A 21,777-nucleotide genomic window follows, 5' to 3' on the forward strand; every position below is an offset into this window, starting at 1 on the left:
ACCTTCAGGCAGAAAGAAGGTGAATCTCTCTATGAAGCTTGGGAAAGATACAAACAGTTGACCAAAAAGTGTCCTTCTGACATGCTTTCAGAATGGACCATCTTGGATATATTCTATGATGGTCTGTCTGAGTTATCTAAGATGTCATTGGATACTTCTGCAGGTGGATCCATTCACCTAAAGAAAACGCCTGCAGAAGCTCAAGAACTCATTGACATGGTTGCTAATAACCAGTTCATGTACACTTCTGAAAGGAATCCTGTGAGTAATGGGACGCCTATGAAGAAGGGAGTTCTTGAGGTTGATACTCTGAATGCCATATTGGCTCAGAATAAAATATTGACTCAGCAAGTCAATATGATTTCTCAGAGTCTGCATGGAATGCAAGCTACATCCAACAGTACTCAAGAGGCATCTTCTGAAGAAGAAGCTTATGATCCTGAGAACCCTGCAATAGCAGAGGTTAATTACTTAGGTGAACCTTATGGAAACACCTATAACTCAACATGGAGAAATCATCCAAATTTCTCATGAAAGGATCAAAAGCCCCAACAAGGCTTTAATAATGGTAGAAGAAACAGGTTTAGCAATAGCAAACTTTTTCCATCATCAACTCAGCAACAGACAGAGAACTCTGAACAAAATGCTTCTAATTTAGCAAATCTAGTCTCTGATCTATCTAAGGCCACTGTAAGTTTCATGAATGAAACAAGGTCTTCCATTAGAAATCTGGAAGCACAAGTGGGCCAGCTGAGTAAAAGGATCACTGATATCCCTCCTAGTACTCTCCCAAGCAATACAGAAGAGAATCCAAAAGGAGAGTGCAAGGCCATTGACATAAGCGCCATGGCCGAACCTCTGAGGAGAGGAGAGGACGTGAATCCCAAGGAGGAAGACCTCCTGGGACGTCCAGTGACCAATAAGGAGCTTCCCTCTGAGGAACCAAAGGACTCTGAGGCTCATCTAGAGACCATAGAGATTCCATTGAACCTCCTTATGCCCTTCATGAGCTCTGATGAGTATTCCTCTTCTGAAGAGAGTGAGGATGTTACTGAAGAGCAAACTGCCAAGTTTCTTGGTGCAATCATGAAGCTGAATGCCAAATTATTTGGTATTGATACTTGGGAAGTTGAACCTCCCTTGTTCATCAATGAACTTAGTGATCTGGATCAACTGACATTGCCTCAGAAGAGACAGGATCCTGGAAAGTTCATAATACCCTGTACCATAGGCACCATGATCTTTAAGGCTCTGTGTGACCTTGGTTCTGGAATAAACCTCATGCCCCTCTCTATAATGGAGAAACTGGGAATCTATGAGGTGCAAGCTGCTAAAATCTCACTAGAGATGGCAGACAGCTCAAGAAGACAGGCTTATGGACAAGTAGAGGACGTTTTAATAAAGGTTGAGGGCCTTTACATCCCTGCTGATTTCATAGTCCTGGATACTGGAAAGGAAGAGGATGAATCCATCATCCTAGGAAGACCTTTCCTGGCCACAGCAAGAGCTGTGATTGATGTTGACAGAGGTGAAATAGTCCTTCAATGGAATGAGAACTCCCATGTATTCAAAACTCAAGGATCTCCCTCTGCAACCATGGAGAGGAAGCTTGAAAAGCTTCTCTCAAAGCAGAGTCAACCAGAGCCCCCACAGTCAAACTCTAAGTTTGGTGTTGGGAGGGCACAACCAAACTCTAAGTTTGGTGTTGAACTCCCATATCCAAACTCTAAGTTTGGTGTTGGAGAGTCTCAACAAAGCTCTGCACATCTGTGAAGCTCCATGAGAGCCCACTGTCAAGCTATTGACATTAAAGAAGCGCTTGTCAAGCATGGTTCTGGCGTTCAACGCCAGAAATGGCAGCAAATGGGCGTTGAACGCCCAAAATGAGCACCAACCTGGCGCTGAACGCCCAGAGTTGTGTGCAAGGGCATTTTGCATGGCTAAATTGGTGCAGGGATGTAAATGCCTTGACACCTCAAGATCTGTGGACCTCACAGGATCACCTCAGGATCTGTGGACCCCACAGGATCCCCACCTACCTCCACTCACTCTCTTCTCTCTTCTCAATCATCCTCTATTCCCAATAAACACTCTTCCCTATTAACTCTTTACCACTCACATCCAAACACCCACTTTCCTTCAAAATTCAACATCTCTTTCCCACCCAATCCCACTCATATGGCCGAATACACATCTCCCTCCATCTCCTCCATATCTTCTTCTTATTCTTCTATTCTTTCTTCTTTTGCTCGAGGGCGAGCAACATTCTAAGTTTGGTGTGGTAAAAAGCATAGCTTTTTTGTTTTTTCCATAACCATTGATGGCACCTAAGGCCAGAGAAGCCTCTAGAAAGTGGAAAGGGAAGACAAAAGCTTCCATCAAGGGTCTATAGCTCAGTGGTAGAACATTTGACTGCAAATCAAGAGATCCCTGAGATACCTCAGGGGATACATTTTCTTCCACACAATTATTGGAAGCAACTAAGGGTGGAACATCAAGAGCACTCCATCATCCTTCATGAAATCAAAGAAGATCTAAAAGCAATGAAGGAGGAGCAGCAAAGACAAGGAAGAGACATAGAAGAGCTCAAGGACATCACTAAGGTGGACTCATTCCTTGTTCTTACTTTCTCTGTTTTTCATTTTCTATGTTATGTGCTTATCTATGTTTGTGTCTTCATTACATGATCATTAGTAGTAGTAACTATGTCTTAAAGTTATAAATGTCCTATGAATCCATCACCTCTCTTAAAAAAAAAAACTAAAAAAAAAAATGTTTTAAATCAAAAGAACAAGAAGTACATGAGTTTTGAATTTATCCTTGAACTTAGTTTAATTTTAGTGATGTGGTGACAATGCTTCTTGTTTTCTGAATGTATGCTTGAACAGTGCATATGTCTTTTGAAGTTGTTGTTTAAGAATGTTAAATATGTTGGCTCTTGAAAGAATGATGACTAGGAGACATGTTATTTGATAATCTAAAAAATCATAAAAATGATTCTTGAAGCAAGAAAAAGCAGCAAAGAACAAAGCTTGCAGAAAAAAAAAATAGGCGAAAAAAAAAATATAGAAAGAAAAAGAAAAAGCAAGCATAAAAAGCCAATAACCCTTAAAACCAAAAGGCAAGGGCAAATAAAAAAGGATCCCAAGGCTTTGAGCATCAGTGGATAGGAGGGCCTAAAGGAATAAAATCCTGGCCTAAGCGGCTAAACCAAGCTGTCCCTAACCATGTGCTTGTGGCATGTAGGTGTCAAGTGAAAACTTGAGACTGAGCGGTTAAAGTCAAGGTCCAAAGCAAAAAAAAGAGTGTGCTTAAGAACCCTGGACACCACTAATTGGGGACTTTAGCAAAGCTGAGTCACAATCTGAAAAGGTTCACCCAATTATGTGTCTGTGGCATTTATGTATCCGGTGGTAATACTGGAAAACAAAGTGCTTAGGGCCACGGCCAAGACTCATAAAGAAGCTGTGTTCAAGAATCATCATACTGAACTAGGAGAGTCAATAACACTATTCGAAATCTGAAGTTCCTATAGATGCCAATCATTCTGAACCTTAATGGATAAAGTGAGATGCCAAAACTATTCAAGAGGCAAAAAGCTATAAGTCCCGCTCATATGATTGAAGCTCTGTTTCATTGATAGTTTGGAATTTATAGTATATTCTATTCTTTTTATCCTATTTTGATTCTTAGTTGCTTGGGGACACGCAACAATTTAAGTTTGGTGTTGTGATGAGCGGATAATTTATACGCTTTTTGACATTGTTTTTAGTATGTTTTTAGTAGGATCTAGTTACTTTTAGGGATGTTTTTAATAGATTTTGTGTTAAATTCACATTTCTGGACTTTACTAGGAGTTTGTGTGTTTTTCTGTGATTTCAAGTATTTTCTGACTGAAATTGAGGGACTTGAGCAAAAATCAGATTCAGAGGTTGAAAAAGGACTGCTGATGCTGTTGGATTCTGACCTCCCTGCACTCAAAGTGGATTCAAAATGGCGCGCTTCCAATTGCGTTGGAAAGTAGACATCCAGGGCTTTCCAGCAATATATAATAGTCCATACTTTGGCCAAGAATAGACGACGTAAACTGGCGTTCAACGCCAGCCTTCTGCCCAAATCTGGCGTCCAGCGCCAGAAAAGGATCCAAAACCAGAGTTGAACGCCCAAACTGGCACAGAAACTGGCGTTCAACTCCACAAATGGCCTCTGCACGTGCAACACTCAGGCTCAGCCCAAACACACACCAAGTGGGCCCCGGAAGTGGATTTATTCATCAATTACTTACTCATGTAAACCCTAGTGACTAGTTTATTATAAATAGGACCTCTTACTATTGTATTAGGATCATCTTTGGACGCCTGGTTCTTAGATCAGAGGGGCTGGCCACACGGCCATGCCTGGACCTTCACTTATGTATTTTCATACGGTAGAGTTTCTACACTCCATAGATTAAGGTGTGGAGCTCTGCTGTTCCTCAAAGATTAATGCAAAATACTACTGTTTTCTATTCAATTCTTCTTATTTCGCTTCTAAGATATCCATTCGCACCCAAGAACGTGATGAAGGTGATGATTATGTGTGACGCTCATCATCCTTCTCCCTTATGAACGCGTGCCTGACAAACACTTCTGTTCTACATGAATTAAGCTAGAATGAGTATCTCTTAGATCTCCTAACCGGAATCTTCGTGGCGTAAGCTAGAATGATGGCGGCATTCAAGAGAATCCGGAAGGTCTAAACCTTGTCTGTGGTATTCCGAGTAGGATTCAATGATTGAATGACTGTGACGAGCTCCTAACTCGCGATTGCAGGGCGTTAGTGACAGACGCAAAAGGATAGTAAATCCTATTCCAGCATGATCGAGAACCGACAGATGAATAGCCGTGCCGTGACAGGGTGCGTGAGCATATTATTCACTGAGAGGATAAGATGAAGCCATTGACAAGGGTGATGCCTCCAGACGATTAGCCGTGCCATGACAGGGCATTGGATCATTTTCCCGTGAGATGACCGAAAGTAGCCATTGACAGTGGTGATGTATCACATACAGCCAGCCATGGAAAGGAGTAAGACTGATTGGATGAAGATAGCAGGAAAGCAGAGGTTCAGAGGAACGAAAAGCATCTCCATTCCCTCATCTGAAATTCTTACTAATGATTTACATAAGTACCTCTATCCCTTTTTTTGTTTATTTTAATCTAATAAAATATCATGTTTAAATCCGCCTGACTGAGATTTACAAGGGGACCATAGCTTGCTTCAAGCCAACAATCTCTGTGGGATCGACCCTTACTCACGTAAGGTTTATTACTTGGACGACCCAGTACACTTGCTGGTTAGTTGAACGGAGTTGTGTCCACACATAGTAAAGAGCCATAATAATGATTCCATACAATAACAAAGAGTACTACATTAATGTGATCACAATTTCGTCCACCAATGTCACCGGTGCCAATGGCTACTTTCGATCTCTCTCGGGAAAATGATCCAAATGCTCTGTCACAGCACGGCTAATCGTCTGGAGGCATCACCTTTGTCGTTGGTTGCATCCTATTCCTCCCTGTGAAAATGATCCGATGCACTGTCACTGCATGGCTAATCATCTGGAGGTTCTCGATCATACTGGAATAGGATTTACTATCCTTTTGCGTCTGTCACTACGCCCAACACTCGCCAGTTTGAAGCTCGTCACAGTCATTCAATCCCAGAATCGTACTCGGAATACCACGGACAAGGTTTAGACTTCCCGGATTCTCATGAATGCCGCCATCAATCTAGCTTATACCACGAAGATCCCAATATCTTGGACTCGGTCCCCTGTATTAGTAATCTAAGAGATACTCGTTCAATCGAAGGTAGAACCGGAGTGGTTGTCAGGCACGCGTTCATAGGGAATGATGATGATTGTCACGTTCATCACCTTCAGGTTGAAGTGCGAAGGAATATCTTAGAAGTGGAATAAGTTGAATTGAATAGAAAACAGTAGTACTTTGCATTCATTTTTGAGGAACAGCAGAGCTCCACACCTTAATCTATGGAGTGTAGAGACTCTACCGTTGAAAATACATAAGTGAAGGTCCAGGCATGGCCGAGAGGCCAGCCCTCAAAACATGATCAATAGTCTCTTAAGATGAACAATGGGTTAAAACTGAGACCAAAGATGTCTAATACAATAGTAGAAAGTCCTATTTATAATAAACTAGCTACTAGGGTTTACAGAAGTAAGTAATTGATGCATAAATCCACTTCCGGGGCCCACTTGGTGTGTGCTTGGGCTGAGCTTGAGTGTTACACGTGTAGAGGTCATTCCTGGAGTTAAACGCCAGTTTTGGTGCCAGTTTGGGCGTTGAACTCCACTTTGCAACTTGTTTCTGGCGCTGGACGCTAGAATTGGACAGAGAGCTGGCGTTGAACGTCAGTTTGTGTCGTCTAATCTTGGGCAAAGTATGGACTATTATATATTGCTGGAAAGCCCTGGATGTCTACTTTCCAACGCAATTGCAAGCGCATCATTTCGAGTTCTGTAGCTCCAGAAAATCCATTTTGAGTGCAGGGAGGTCAGAATCCAACAGCATCAGCAGTCCTTCTTCAACCTCTGAATCTGATTTTTGCTCAAGTCCCTCAATTTCAGCCAGAAAATACCTGAAATCACAAAAAAACACACAAACTTATAGCAAAGTCTAGAAATGTGAATTTAACATAAAAACTAATGAAAACATCCTTAAAAGTAACTAGATTCTACTAAAAACATACTAAAAACAATGCCAAAAAGCGTATAAATTATCCGCTCATCACAACACCAAACTTAAATTGTTGCTTGTCCCCAAGCAACTGAAAATCAAATAGGATAAAAAGAAGAGAATATACTATAAATTCCAAATTATCAATGAAACATAGCTCCAATCAGATGAGCGGGACTTGTAGCTTTTTGCCTCTTGAATAGTTTTAGCATCTCACTTTATCCATTGAAGTTCAGAATGATTGGCATCTATAGGAACTCAGAGTTCAGATAGTGTTATTGAGTCTCCTAGTTCAGTATGATGATTCTTGAACACAGCTGTTTTATGAGTCTTGGCCGTGGCCCTAAGCACTTTGTTTTCCAGTATTACCACCGGATACATAAATGCCACAGACGCATAATTGGGTGAACCTTTTCAGATTGTGACTCAGCTTTGCTAAAGTCCCCAATTAGAGGTGTCCAGGGTTTTTAAGCACACTCTTTTTTTTTTTGCTTTGGACCTTGACTTTAACCGCCCAGTCTCAAGTTTTTACTTGACACCTACACGCCACAAGCACATGGTTAGGGACAGCTTGGTTTAGCCGCTTAGACCAGGATTTTATTCCTTTAGGCCCTCCTATCCACTGATGCTCAAAGCCTTGGGATCCTTTTTATTTGCCCTTGCCTTTTGGTTTTAAGGGTTATTGGCTTTTTGCTCTTGCCTCTTGGTTTTAAGAGCTTTTGGCTTTTTCTGCTTGCTCTTGCCTCTTGCCTTTTGCCTCTATTTTTTTTTTCGCTATTTTTTTTCTTTTTTTTTCTGCAAGCTTTGTTCTTTGCTGCTTTTTCTTGCTTCAAGAATCATTTTTATGATTTTTCAGATTATCAAATAACATGTCTCCTAGTCATCATTCTTTCAAGAGCCAACATATTTAACATTCTTAAACAACAACTTCAAAAGACATATGCACTGTTCAAGCATACATTCAGAAAACAAGAAGCATTGTCACCACATCAATATAATTAAGCTAAGTTCAAGGATAAATTCGAAACTCATGTACTTCTTGTTCTTTTGAATTAAAACATTTTTCATTTAAGAGAGGTGATGGATTCATAGGACATTCATAACTTTAAGACATAGTTACTAACTACTAATGATCATGTAATGAAGACACAAAAACAGATAAGCACTTAACATAGAAAACGAAAAATAGAAAAAGTAAGAACAAGGAATGAATCCACCTTAGTGATGGTGGCATTTCCTTCTTGAGGAACCAATGATGTCCTTGAGCTCTTCTATGTCTCTTCTTTGTCTTTGTTGCTCCTCCCTCATTGCTTTTTGATCTTCTCTTATTTCATGAAGGATGATGGAGTGCTCTTGATGTTCCACCCTTAATTGTCCCATGTTGGAACTTAATTCTCCTAGGGAGGTGTTGATTTGCTCCCAATAGTTTTGTGGAGGAAGATGCATCCCCTGAGGTATCTCAGGGATTTCTTGATGATGAGCTTCTTCATGTGCCTGTTGAGATTCATGAATGTGCTCTCTTGTTTGCTCCATCCTTTTCTTAGTGATGGGCTTGTGAGATGAATCTTTCCATCTCCCATGGCTCAGAGGTGGAAGCATTTGTCTTCCCTTTCCTCTTTCTTGAGGTTTCTCTGGTCTTAGGTGCCATTAATGGTAATGGAAAAACAAAAAGCTTATGCTTTTACCACACCAAACTTAGAATATTGCTCGCCCTCGAGCAGGAGAAGAAAGAATAGATGAAGAAGAAGAAGATATGGAGGAGATAGAGGGATGTGTGTATGGATGTGACTGGTGAATGGAAAACAGAAGGGATGATCATGAATGGAGAGAGGGAGGGTGAGGTGGGTGGGGATCCTGTGAGATTCACAGATCCTGAGGTGTTCAAGGATTTACAACTTTGCACCAAATTAGGCATGTAAAATGCCCTTGCACACAACTCTGGGCGTTCAGCGCCAGGTTGGTGCCCATTTTGGGCGTTCAACGCCCATTTGTTCCCCATTTCTGGCATTGAACGCCAGAACCATGCTTGTTCTGGGCATTCAGTGCCCAGATACTGCCCATTTTGGGCGTTCAGTGCCAGAACCATGCTCTGTTCTGGCGTTGAACTCCAGGCAGATGCTTCCTCCAGGGTGTGATTTTTCTTCTGCTGTTTTTGATTCCATTTTCAATTTTTATATTTATTTTGTGACTCCACATGATCATGAACCTATAAAGACATATAACTAAGAAAAATATAGTTAGATAAATAAAAATTGGGTTGCCTCCCAACAAGCGCTTCTTTAATGTCAGTAGCTTGACAGTGGGCTCACATGGAGCCTCACAGATGTGCAGAGTTCTGTTGAGACCTCCCAACACCAAACTTAGAGTTTGGATATAGGGGTTTGACACCAAACTTAGAGTTTGGTTGTGGCCTCCCAACACCAAACTTAGAGTTTGACTGTGCGGGCTTTGTTTGACTCTGCTTTGAAAGAAGCTTTTTATGCTTCCTCTCCATGGATGCAGAGAGAGATCCTTGAGTTGTGAACACAAGGTTGTCCTCATTTAATTGTAGGATCAATTCTCCTCTGTCCACATCAATCACAGCTCTTGCTGTGGCTAGGAAAGGTCTTCCTAGGATGATGGATTCATCCTCTTCCTTTCCACTATCCAGGACTATGAAATCAGTAGGGATGTAAAGGCCTTCAACCTTTACTAACACGTCCTCTACTTGTCCATAAGCCTATTTTCTTGAATTGTCTGCCATCTCTAATGAGATTTTAGCAGCTTGTACCCCATAGATTCCCAGTTTCTCTATTACAGAGAGGGGCATGAGGTTTATCCCTGAACCAAGGTCACACAGAGCCTTAAAGATCATGGTGCCTATGGTACAAGGTATTATGAACTTTCCAGGATCCTGTCTCTTCTGAGGCAATGTCAGTTGATCCAGATCACTTAGTTCATTGGTGAACAAGGGAGGTTCATCTTCCCAAGTTTCAATACCAAATAATTTGGCATTCAGCTTCATGATTGCGCCAAGGAACTTGGCAGTTTGCTCTTCAGTAACATCCTCATTCTCTTCAGAAGAGGAATACTCATCAGAGCTCATGAATGGCATAAGGAGGTTCAATGGAATCTCTATGGTCTCTAGATGAGCCTCAGAGTCCTTTGGTTCCTCAGAGGGAAGCTCCTTATTGATCACTGGACGTCCCAGGAGGTCTTCCTCCTTGGGATTCACGTCCTCTCCTTCCCTTATAGGTTCGGCCATGGTGCTTATGTCAATGGCCTTGCACTCTCCTTTTGGATTCTCTTATGTGTTGCTTGGGAGAGTACTAGGAGGGATTTCAGTGATCCTTTTACTCAGCTGGCCTACTTGTGCTTCCAAATTTCTAATGGAAGACCTTGTTTCATTCATGAAACTTGCAGTGGCCTTGGATAGATCAGAGACTAAGTTTGCTAAATTAGATGGATTCTGCTCAGAATTCTCTGTCTGTTGCTGAGTGGATGATGGAAAAGGCTTGCTATTGCTAAACCTATTTCTTCCACCATTATTAAAGCCTTGTTGAGGCTTTTGATCCTTCCATGAGAAATTTGGATGATTTCTCCATGATGAGTTATAGGTGTTTCCATAAGGTTCACCTAAGTAATTCACCTCTGCTATTGCAGGGTTCTCAGGATCATAAGCTTCTTCTTCAGAAGATGCCTCTTGAGTACTGTTGGATGTAGCTTGCATTCCATTCAGACTCTGGGAAATCATATTGACTTGCTGAGTCAATATTTTATTCTGAGCCAATATGGCATTCAGAGTATCAATTTCAAGAACTCCCTTCTTCATAGGCGTCCCATTGCTCACAGGATTCCTCTCAGAAGTGTACATGAACTGGTTATTAGCAACCATGTCAATGAGTTCTTGAGCTTCTACAGGTGTTTTTTTTAGGTGAATGGATCCACCTGCAGAAGTATCCAATGACATCTTTGATAACTCAGACAGACCATCATAGAATATATCCAGGATGGTCCATTCTGAAAGCATGTCAGAAGGACACTTTTTGGTCAATTGTTTGTATCTTTCCCAAGCTTCATAGAGGGATTCACCTTCTTTTTGTCTGAAGGTTTGAACATCAGCTCTAAGCTTGCTCAGCTTTTGAGGAGGAAAGAACTTGGCTAAGAAAGCCGTGACCAGCTTATCCCAAGAGTTCAGGCTGTCTTTGGGTTGAGAGTCCAACCACACTCTAGCTCTGTCTCTTACAGCAAAAGGGAAAAGCATGAGCCTGTAGACTTCAGGATCTACTCCATTAGTCTTAATAGTATCACATATCTGCAAGAATTCAGTTAAGAACTGAAAAGGATCTTCAGATGGAAGTCCATGAAACTTGCAGTTCTGCTGCATCAGAGAAACTAGCTGAGGTTTCAGCTCAAAGTTGTTTGCTCCAATGGCAGGAATGGAGATGCTTCTTCCATGTAAATTGGAATTAGGTGCAGTAAAGTCACCAAGCATTCTCCTTGCATTATTGTTGTTAGGTTCGGCTGCCATCTCCTGTACTTGTTCGAAATTTTCAATAAGGTTCTCTCTGGATTGTTGTAATTTAGCTTCTCTTAGTTTCCTCTTCAGAGTCCTTTCAGGTTCTGGATCAGCTTCAACAAGAATGCCTTTTTCTCTGTCCCTGCTCATAAGAAAGAGAAGAGAAAAAGAAAAGAAGAGGAATCATCTATGTCACAGTAAAGAGGTTCCTTATTGTTAGTAGAAGGAGAGAAAAATTCAAACACAGATGGAAGAGGGGGTTCGAATTTGATGAGTGATGTGAGGAAGAGATGTTAGTAGATGAATAAATAAATAGAATAAGATGAGAGAGAAGGAGAATTTTCGAAAATTATTTTTGAAAAAGAGTTAGTGATTTTTGAAAATAGTTTTTGAAAAATGTTAGTAATTTTCGAAAATTAAGATTTAAAAATTGAAATAATTAGTTAATTAAAAAGAAATTTTGAAAAAGAGGGAGATATTTTCAAAAATTTGAGAGAGAGAGAGTTAGTTAGATAGTTTTGAAAAAGATAAGGAACAAACAAAAAGTTAGTTAGTTAGTTGAAACAAATTTTTAAAAGATAAGAAGTTAGGAAGTTAGAAGAGATATTTTGAAATCAATTTTTTTTTGAAAAAGGTGAGATAAGAAGATATTTTTGAAAAGATATGATAGAAATTAGTTTTTGAAAAAGATTTGAATTTTAAAAATCACAATTAATGACTTGATTCACAAGAAATCACAAGATATGATTCTAGAACTTGAAGTTTGAATCTTTCTTAACAAGTAAGTAACAAACTTGAAATTTTTGAATCAAAACATTAATTGATTATGTTATTTTCGAAAATTTGATATAAAAATAAGAAAAAGATTTTTGAAAAATATTTTTGGAATTTTCGAAAATAACTAAGAAATTTGAAAAAGATTTTATTTTTGAAAAAGATTTTGAAAAAGATGAGATTTTTAAATTGAAAATTTGATTTGACTCATAAAAACAACTAGATTTTTAAAAATTTTTGAAAAAGTCAAATCTAATTTTCGAAATTTTAAGAGAGAAAAAGGGAAAGATATTTTTTTGATTTTTGAATTTTTAATAATGAGAGAGAAAAACAAGAAGAATGATGCAACGCATGAAATTTTTAGATTAAAACAATGAATGCATGCAAGAATGCTATGAATGTCAAGATGAACACCAAGAACACTTTGAATGTCAAGATGAACACCAAGAACATATTTTTGAAAAAAATTTTAATGCAAGGAAAACATGCAAGACACCAAACTTAGAATTCATTAATGCTTAGACACTAAGAATTCAAGAATGCATATGAAAAACAAGAAAAGACACAAAACATGCAAATGCAAAGATCAAACAAGAAGACTTACCAAGAACAACTTGAAGATCATGAAGAACACTATGAATGCATGAGAATTTTTGAAAAATGCATGATGCACATGCAATTGACACCAAACTTATAACATGACTCAAGACTCAAACAAGAAACACAAAATATTTTTGATTTTTATGATTTTATGATTTTTTTGTATTTTTATTTTAAAATTTTCAAAAATCATTTTGAAAAAGAAAAAATAAGGATTCAAAATTTTTCATATGAATTCCAGGAATCTTGTACTCTTTAGTCTAAAGGTCCAATCTGAGGGTTAGACATGGCTTAATAGCCAGTCAGGCTTTAGAATGGATTTACATCCATTGAGGTGATTAGTTGAAGATCAATCCCAAAGGAGTTTGGGTATGGCTTTTCAGCCAGATAGGATTCAACATGTTACCATAAAACTCTAGAATTCATTCTTGAAAGTTTTGAAGCCATAGAATAATTTATTTTTGAAAACATTATTTTTATTATTATTTTTTTTTGAAAACAAAAGAAAAATTTTTGAAAGATTTTTGAAAAATTTTTGAAAACTTTTTGAAAAGAAAACGAAAAGAAAGTTACCCAATCTGAGCAACAAGATGAACCGTCAGTTGTCCAAACTCGAACAATCCCCAGCAACGGCGCCAAAAACTTGGTGCCCAGAAATTGTGATTACACTTTGATTATGTAAAATTCATTGCTCTTTCTTTCCCTGGTAATGGCGCCAAAAACATGATGCCAATACCATGGTTCACAACTTCGCACAACTAACCAGCAAGTGCACTGGGTCGTCCAAGTAATACCTTACGTGAGTAAGGGTCGAATCCCACGGAGATTGTTGGTATGAAGCAAGCTATGGTCACCTTGTAAATCTCAGTCAGGCAGATATAAAATAGTAATGGGGTTTTCGAAAATAATACTAAAATAAGGATAGAAATACTTATGTAATTCATTGGGTAGAATTTCAGATAAGCGTGTAGAGATGCTTTCGTTCCTCTGAACCTCTGCTTTCCTGCTATCTTCATCCAATCAATCTTACTCCTTTCTATGGCTAGCTTTATGTAAGGATGTCACCGGTGCCAATGGCTACTTTCGATCTCTCTCGGGAAAATGATCCAAATGCTCTGTCACAGCACGGCTAATCGTCTGGAGGCATCACCTTTGTCGTTGGTTGCATCCTATTCCTCCCTGTGAAAATGATCCGATGCGCTGTCACTGCATGGCTAATCATCTGAAGGTTCTCGATCATACTGGAATAGGATTTACTATCCTTTTGCGTCTGTCACTACGCCCAGCACTCGCCAGTTTGAAGCTCGTCACAGTCATTCAATCCCAGAATCCTACTCGGAATACCATGGACAAGGTTTAGACTTACCGGATTCTCATGAATGCCGCCATCAATCTAGCTTATACCACGAAGATCCCAATATCTTGGACTCGGTCCCCTGTATTAGTAATCTAAGAGATACTCATTCAATCGAAGGTAGAACGGGAGTGGTTGTCAGGCACGCGTTCATAGGGAATGATGATGATTATCACGTTCATCACATTCAGGTTGAAGTGCGAAGGAATATCTTAGAAGTGGAATAAGTTGAATTGAATAGAAAATAGTAGTACTTTGCATTCATTTTTGAGGAACAGCAGAGCTCCACACCTTAATCTATGGAGTGTAGAGACTCTACCGTTGAAAATACATAATTGAAGGTCCAGGCATGGCCGAGAGGCCAGCCCTCAAAACGTAATCAATAGTCTCTTAAGATGAACAATGGATTAAAACTGAGACCAAAGATGTCTAATACAATAGTAGAAAGTCCTATTTATAATAAACTAGCTACTAGGGTTTACAGAAGTAAGTAATTGATGCATAAATCCACTTCTGGGGCCCACTTGGTGTGTGCTTGGGCTGAGCTTGAGTGTTACACGTGTAGAGATCATTCCTGGAGTTGAACGCCAGTTTTGGTGCCAGTTTGGGCGTTGAACTCCACTTTGCAACTTGTTTCTGGCGCTGGATGCCAGAATTGAGCAGAGAGCTGGCGTTGAACGCCAGTTTGCATCGTCTAATCATGAGCAAAGTATGGACTATTATATATTGCTGGAAAGCCCTGAATGTCTACTCTCCAACGCTATTGGAAGCGCGCCATTTCGAGTTCTGTAGCTCCAGAAAATCCATTTTGAGTGCAGGGAGGTCAGAATCCAACAGCATCAGCAGTCCTTCTTCAACCTCTTAATCTGATTTTTGCTCAAGTACCTCAATTTCAGCCAGAAAATACCTGAAATCACAGAAAAACACACAAACTCATAGCAAAGTCCAGAAATGTGAATTTAACATAAAAACTAATGAAAACATCCCTAAAAGTAACTAGATTCTACTAAAAACATACTAAAAACAATGCCAAAAAGCGTATAAATTATCCGCTCATCAGAGCTCCTCCCCCTAATGAAATTGGGGTTTAGTTCATCATTGCTCTAGCACAAAATAGAAAAGAAAAATTGCAGAAGAAGATGAAGAACAGAAATAAAAAATAAACCAGATCTGCTAAAACTCTAAAACTTTAAAAGACTCTCTAAAAAGAAGAACTAAAAGGAAAACTCTCTAAAAAGAAGAACTAAAAGGAAGACTCTCTAAAAAGAAAAACTAAAAGGAAGCCTCTCTAAAAAGAAGAACTAAAAGGAAGACTCCCAATGAAATCAAATTCTCCTCTATTATACACTTTCCAATTCAGTCATCAAGTACTTGGAGTGGGCTTTTTGGCCTCTGTTGAAGTGGGTCTGATAAACCCATATTTTATGATACATTCTGTGCCTAATTTAAGTGATTTATTTAATCCATCACTCACTTATTCATATTAATTTCATGGTTTTACTTTTCCTTCCTCATTATGTGATGTATGTGAAAAACATGTTTCCTATGCTTTAAAATTAATTATTTCAATTTCCCTTTATTACCATTCGATGCCGTGATTCGTGTGTTGAGTAATTTCAGATCTTCTAAGGCAGAAATGACTTAAAGGATGGAAAGGAAACATACAAAATTGGAAGGAAAGCATAAAACGGAGTTTTTGAAGAAACAGGCAGTGACGCGATCGCATGGACGACGCGGCCACATGCCAGCGCAAATTAACAGCGACGCGACCGTGTGCTTGACGTGATCGCGCGCCTTAAGCGAAACGCATATGACGCGGACGTATGACTGACGCGACCGCACGATAAGGAAAACTCTGGGTGACGCGACCGCGTGACCCATGCGGCCTCGTGACAGAGGCCACACACCAGAAATTATAGAAAATGCTCCCAGCGATTTCTGAAGCCCTTTTTGGCCCAAATCCAAGTCCAGAAGGCACAGATCAGAGGTTATGAAGTGAGGGAATGCATCCATTCAGGGAGAGTCGCCAATTAGTTACTTTTCATGATTTAGATTTAGTTTTGAGGGAGGTTCTCTCCTATCTCTCTAGGATTAGGATTTAGATTTAGGATTTTATTCGCTTTCAGGATTATCTTTTTATCAGGTTCAGCATTCCTTTTTATTTATCTTTTCAATTTAATTTATGAACTCTTCCATGTTACAGATTACTCCTTTGAATTAATGTTAATTGAGGTATTTCAGTTTATTATTGCTCTCCTTTATTTATATTACTGTTGCTTCCAATCTGAAGACATTTTTATTCCGGTAGATTTACTTTTTTCCCTTTTGGTCTTGGTTAAGAAATCAGTAACTTAGGAGTTATCAAACTCAAACATGATTGATAATTGTTATCTTTGCTAATTGAATTGAACTTCAACAATCCCAATCTTTCCTTAGGGATTAACTAGGATTTGAAGAACTAACTAATTAGTCACTTCACATTTCTTACTTTAAGTAAAGACTAACTGAGTGGAATTAAGATTCAATCTTCATCATCATTGATAAGGGTAACTAGGATAGGACTTCTAATTTCTCATACCTTGCCAAAAGTTTATTCTATAGTTATTTATTTACTTTACAGTCTTTTACTTATTTCAATTGCAATTTAAATTACTTGCTCCTCATTTTAAAAACCCCAATTTACAATCTTCATAACCAATAATAAGAACATACTTCCCTGCAGTTCCTTGAGAAGACAACCCGAGGTTTGAATATTTCGGTTATCAATTTATTTAGGAGTTTGTTACTTGTGACAACCAAAACGTTTGTATGAAGGGATTTCTGTTGGTTTAGAAACTATACCTACAACGCGACTATTTTTTTATAAAATTCTTTACTGGCAAAAATCCTAACGTCAAAATGGCACCGTTGCCGGGGAACTGCAATTGTGTGCCTCATTATCGGTTATTGTAAATATTTTTCTTTTACTTGTTTATTTGTCTTTATTTTCCCTTTTTATTTCCATTAGCTACTATGAATTCTCACCCCTCTCACTTCGAGTTTAGTTCTAATATTGTTGAAAGGAGTGATAGTTATAACAGGAACATGCATCAAGGTCAGAGCAATCAAAGATGGATGGAGCCAAGAGGATCTGATCAACCCTTTAGGCAACAACACCCTCCAAAATATCATGGACAAAGACCATTCTACAATGCATACCAAGCAAATAGACATGGTGGACAACCTTGTAGTTACCAACAAGTCCCACCCTGTGCTTATAGGCCATCCTCTCAACATAACTTCGAACCACCACACTCACAAGCTTCTTTTCACCATTCACCACCATACGATCCTCATTTACCCCGATTCCAATCCAATTACTCCCAAACTCCACCACTTCCCAATGTACCACGTCCAAATCCAGCACCCCGAGAATCAGAGGTTCGCCTCAAAGAAACAGTAGATCAACTTCAAACAACCCTTTAGCAACTGGAGCAAGCAATAAGTCAATTATCTTCTAGAAGTTCGAACATTCAAGGACCTCCTACAACTCCGTGTGGACAATCTAATGATGAGCGTAGCATGAAGGAGATACTAGAAACTCCAGTGGACAGAACAGAGCATGACTTCGTACTGGAACAAGTAGAGGAAGCTGTCGTTACACAAGAAGAAGAGTTGGTTGAAGACCTAGGAGACGCTGAGCCTCCATGGGAATCCAGAGTTGTGGAAAATTCTGTCAAGGACGTTACAATTAATGCTAAGGAGGATAGTACACAGCCCCCAATGCAAGACTTTTATGAAGAACTGGACGGAATAATCCAAGAAGCAAGTTTCCTTGATGATGATGATCTCAAATCAAGTTCTCCCAGTAGCGAACTTGCACCAGCAAGTGAATTCTCTGAGATCTAAGAATCTTCCCCAAGTGAATACGAAGACAATGTGGAGGTAGATTTCTCTCAACCTCCCGTTTGTGACATAAGTGACGAGGAAGACATAGAAGGCTTTGATCAGGACATGGAAGCAATTGAAGAAGTCTGCAATGAAGTGAAGAAATTCACAGAAGAGCACAAGGGAGTAGAACTCACAGAACCACTGGAAACACCTATCCCAAGGCCATTACCGCCTAATACAAGCTTCAAGTGGGTATAATCCTTAACCTTTATCTTTACTTTTCCGCTTGAATATGGTTTGCTTGAAACAGATGGCCAACTTAGAGCTCTCTGCGGCTTTAAGAGTAAGAGGGAAATGGCTCGCACTCAGAGTTGGTGCACAAGGTTCAATAAGGTTCCATGCTTCAACTTGAAGTATGCGGGTTGGCATCATGATCTATCGAATGGATCTCGGAAAATGTTTGGTCACCTTGGTGAAATTCTACTTTCTAAACCGCCCGGATGGAAAAATGTAGATCAAGACGAAGGCGGATTTAAAAGCAAGGTTTGGGATCCTGGAATCTATTCTGACATTCGTCACCTCGGGAGCCTGAGAATATGTTTGAAGCTACTCAGAAGCTTCACATGCCTTGTTTGGGACCTCGGAGGCTATTGGCATTCCAAACATTGGTGGAGATTTCTGGATGAATTTAAGCGCAAGCCACCATAACAGGAAGCTCATCCAATGTCCAACTTAAAGACTTTAACTAAAAGTGCTAGGTGGGAGACAACCCACCATGGTATGGTCATTTTTTTTTCAGTTTTATTTCGTGTTATTTATTTTTATTTTTATTTTCTTTTTCAATTGAACCTGAATATTACTCATTCGCATTGCATACTGTATACTTGCATACCTGCATAAAAAAATTTTGAATAAAGGGGATACAAAAGAATTTCCCAAATGCAAAATAAAACAATGCACATGGGACAAAATTAAAACTAATGCATGAGCATGTAACATCAAAAGTGGGAAAAATATGGGTAAAATAGGTAAAGAAGCTTTACTTTACAAGTTATGTATGTTAGGTGAGATCTTAGACTAATCAAGGATTCGCTTAATTAGCTCACTTAGCCTTATACATATACCCTTACCTTTACCTTGGCCCCATTACAACCTTAATTAAAGACCTCATGACTTTTGTATGCCTATATTCTATAGTTGTTGATTGGTTAGATGAAGAACAAAGTTATAGAAAGTAAGGATAAAAAGAAGAATAGAGTGATTAACCCAATAAACACTGAGTGACTAGAGAGTAAACACAAAATCCAGTGAGGGTTTAATAGCTCATTAACATATATCTCTGCTTGAATTATTAATTGTCTTGCAAGTTTATAAAATATTTTTTTTCCCATCTCAATTGTAAAAGTGCTTTATCATTATCTGAGGTCTGGCTATATATATATGATTCCTTGAGAAATGTGAATTAATTGAACTACATGTAAGCTTTATATACAAGTGAATAAAATAATTAGAATTGCATGATACATTTAGGTAGTTGCATTTAGAATAGATTGCATTGCATGAGATTCCACCACTTCAACCTTACCTTACTCTTTATCTTGGATTTAGCATAAGGACATGCTATTGTTTAAGTGTGGGGAGGTTGATAAACCCATATTTTAAGATACATTATGTGCCTAATTTAAGTGATTTATTTAATCCTTCACTCACTTATTCATATTAATTGCATGGTTTTACATTCTCTTCCTTATTATGTGATGTATATGAAAAACATGTTTCCTATGCTTTAAAAGTAATTATTTCAATTTTCTTTTATTACCATTCGATGCCGTGATTCGTGTGTTGAGTAATTTCAGATCTTCTAAGGCAGGAATGACTTAAAGGATGGAAAGGAAACATACAAAATTGGAAGGAAAGCATAAAATGGAGTTTTTGAAGAAACAGGCAGTGACGCCATCGCATAGACGACGCGGCCGCATGCCAGCGCGAATTAACAGCGATGCGACTGCGTGCTTGACGCGATCGCGCGCCTTAAGCGAAACGCATATGATGCAGACGCATGACTAATGCAACCGCGCGATAAGGAAAACTCCGGGTGACGCGACCGCGTGACCCACGAGGCTGCGTGACAGAGGCCACGCACCAAAAATTACAGAAAATGCTCCTAGCAATTTCTGAAGCCCTTTTTGGCCCAAATCGAAGTCCAGAAGGCACATATCAGAGGTTATGAAGTGAGGAAATGCATCCATTCAGGGAGAGTCGCCAATTAGTTACTTTTCATGATTTAGATTTAGTTTTGAGGGAGGTTCTCTCCTCTCTCTCTCTAGGATTAGGATTTAGATTTAGGATTTTATTCGCTTTCAGGATTATCTTTTTATCAGGTTCAACATTCCTTTTTATTTATCTTTTCAATTTAATTTATGAACTCTTCCATGTTACAGATTACTCCTCTGAATTAATGTTAATTGAGGTATTTCAGTTTATTATTGCTCTCCTTTATTTATATTACTGTTGCTTCCAATCTGAAGACATTTTATTCCGGTAGATTTACTTTTTTCCCTTTTGGTCTTGGTTAAGAAATCAGTAACTCAGGAGTTATCAAACTCAAACATGATTGATAATTGTTATTTTTGCTAATTGAATTGAACTTCAACAATCCCAATCTTTCTTTAGGGATTAACTAGGATTTGAGGATCTAACTAATTAGTCACTTGACTTTTCTTACTTTAAGTAAAGACTAACTAAGTGGAATTAAGATTCAATCTTCATCATCATTGATAAGGGTAACTAGGATAGGACTTCTAATTTCTCATATCTTGCCAAAAGTTTATTCTATAGTTATTTATTTACTTTACAGTCTTTTACTTATTTCAATTGCAATTTAAATTACTTGCTCCTCATCTTAAAAACCCCAATTTACAATCTTCATAACCAATAATAAGAACATACTTCCCTGCAGTTCCTTGAGAAGACGACCCGAGGTTTGAATACTTCGATTATCAATTTATTTAGGGGTTTGTTACTTGTGACAACTAAAACGTTTGTAGCGTTCTCAAAGAGAGCGCAATGCTCATTCATTGACGCGTATGCGTCCCCTGCGCGTGCGCGTCCCTTTCATTTTTTGAACCAGCAACGCGTACGCGTATCATATGCGTGCGCGTTGTCACTGTCTTCAGCCTCAGCCATACTTGCGCGTACCATTCATGCGTTTGCGTCCTTTAGCAGCGTACTTTAAATGAGTGCTACGTTTGCGCCATGAGCGCTCCCCACGTGTGCGCGTCCTTTGCGCGTGTGCGTGGATGGTAAAATATCAACTCCCAGCTTCCGCTCCATCCACGCGTTTGCGTGCTTCTCCCCAGATGCTCCATCGACGCGTGCGCGTCAGTGGCAAATCTTCAATCCTAAATTTGAATTTTGTTGCAGGCGCTCGTTCAGATAACTTAGTGCTCTCTTTGTAAATGAGCGCTGATCACATCCACGCGTACGCGTCATGCACGCGTACGCGTGGGTCTTCCAGAATTCTTGCCCTAAGCGTAAGCGTCCTATACGCGTGTGCGTCACTAGAGAGCGTAGTGTTCTTCAATTGAGTGCAGCGTTCTTCTGCAATGCTTATTTATCTGCTTTTTCTTTTCACCTTTTCACCTGCCATCAATCAAACATGCAATCAAAGTCTCACCAAAATCATAAAGTTTTGCATCATTCATAATAATCACCTAATTCTTGCATAAATCTCATGATTTTGTATAAAATTAATAATGTTTGATTGAATCAAGATAAACATGGAATTCCACTCCAATTAATTACTTATTGTGCAAGAAAGTGCATAAAACCTAATGAAAATAGGTAAAAATGCCTAGTAAAACATGCACAAAATGACATGTCATCAACATCCACCATATGCAAGGAGACATCATGACAAGGGAAAGGGACCAATGCACTGA

The 21,777-nt window shown here is 39.1% G+C and overlaps 1 non-coding gene across 1 annotated transcript; it reads left to right on the top strand.

The window, feature by feature from the left end:
- Positions 1 to 10,743: 10,743 nt before the first annotated feature.
- Positions 10,744 to 10,851, top strand: LOC112780944 (small nucleolar RNA R71). The gene has a single exon (XR_003191750.1). It is a non-coding gene; the product is annotated as a small nucleolar RNA R71 (small nucleolar RNA).
- Positions 10,852 to 21,777: the final 10,926 nt, after the last annotated feature.

Source organism: Arachis hypogaea, chromosome 19 (assembly GCF_003086295.3).
Source record: "Arachis hypogaea cultivar Tifrunner chromosome 19, arahy.Tifrunner.gnm2.J5K5, whole genome shotgun sequence".
Lineage (NCBI taxonomy): Eukaryota > Viridiplantae > Streptophyta > Magnoliopsida > Fabales > Fabaceae > Arachis > Arachis hypogaea.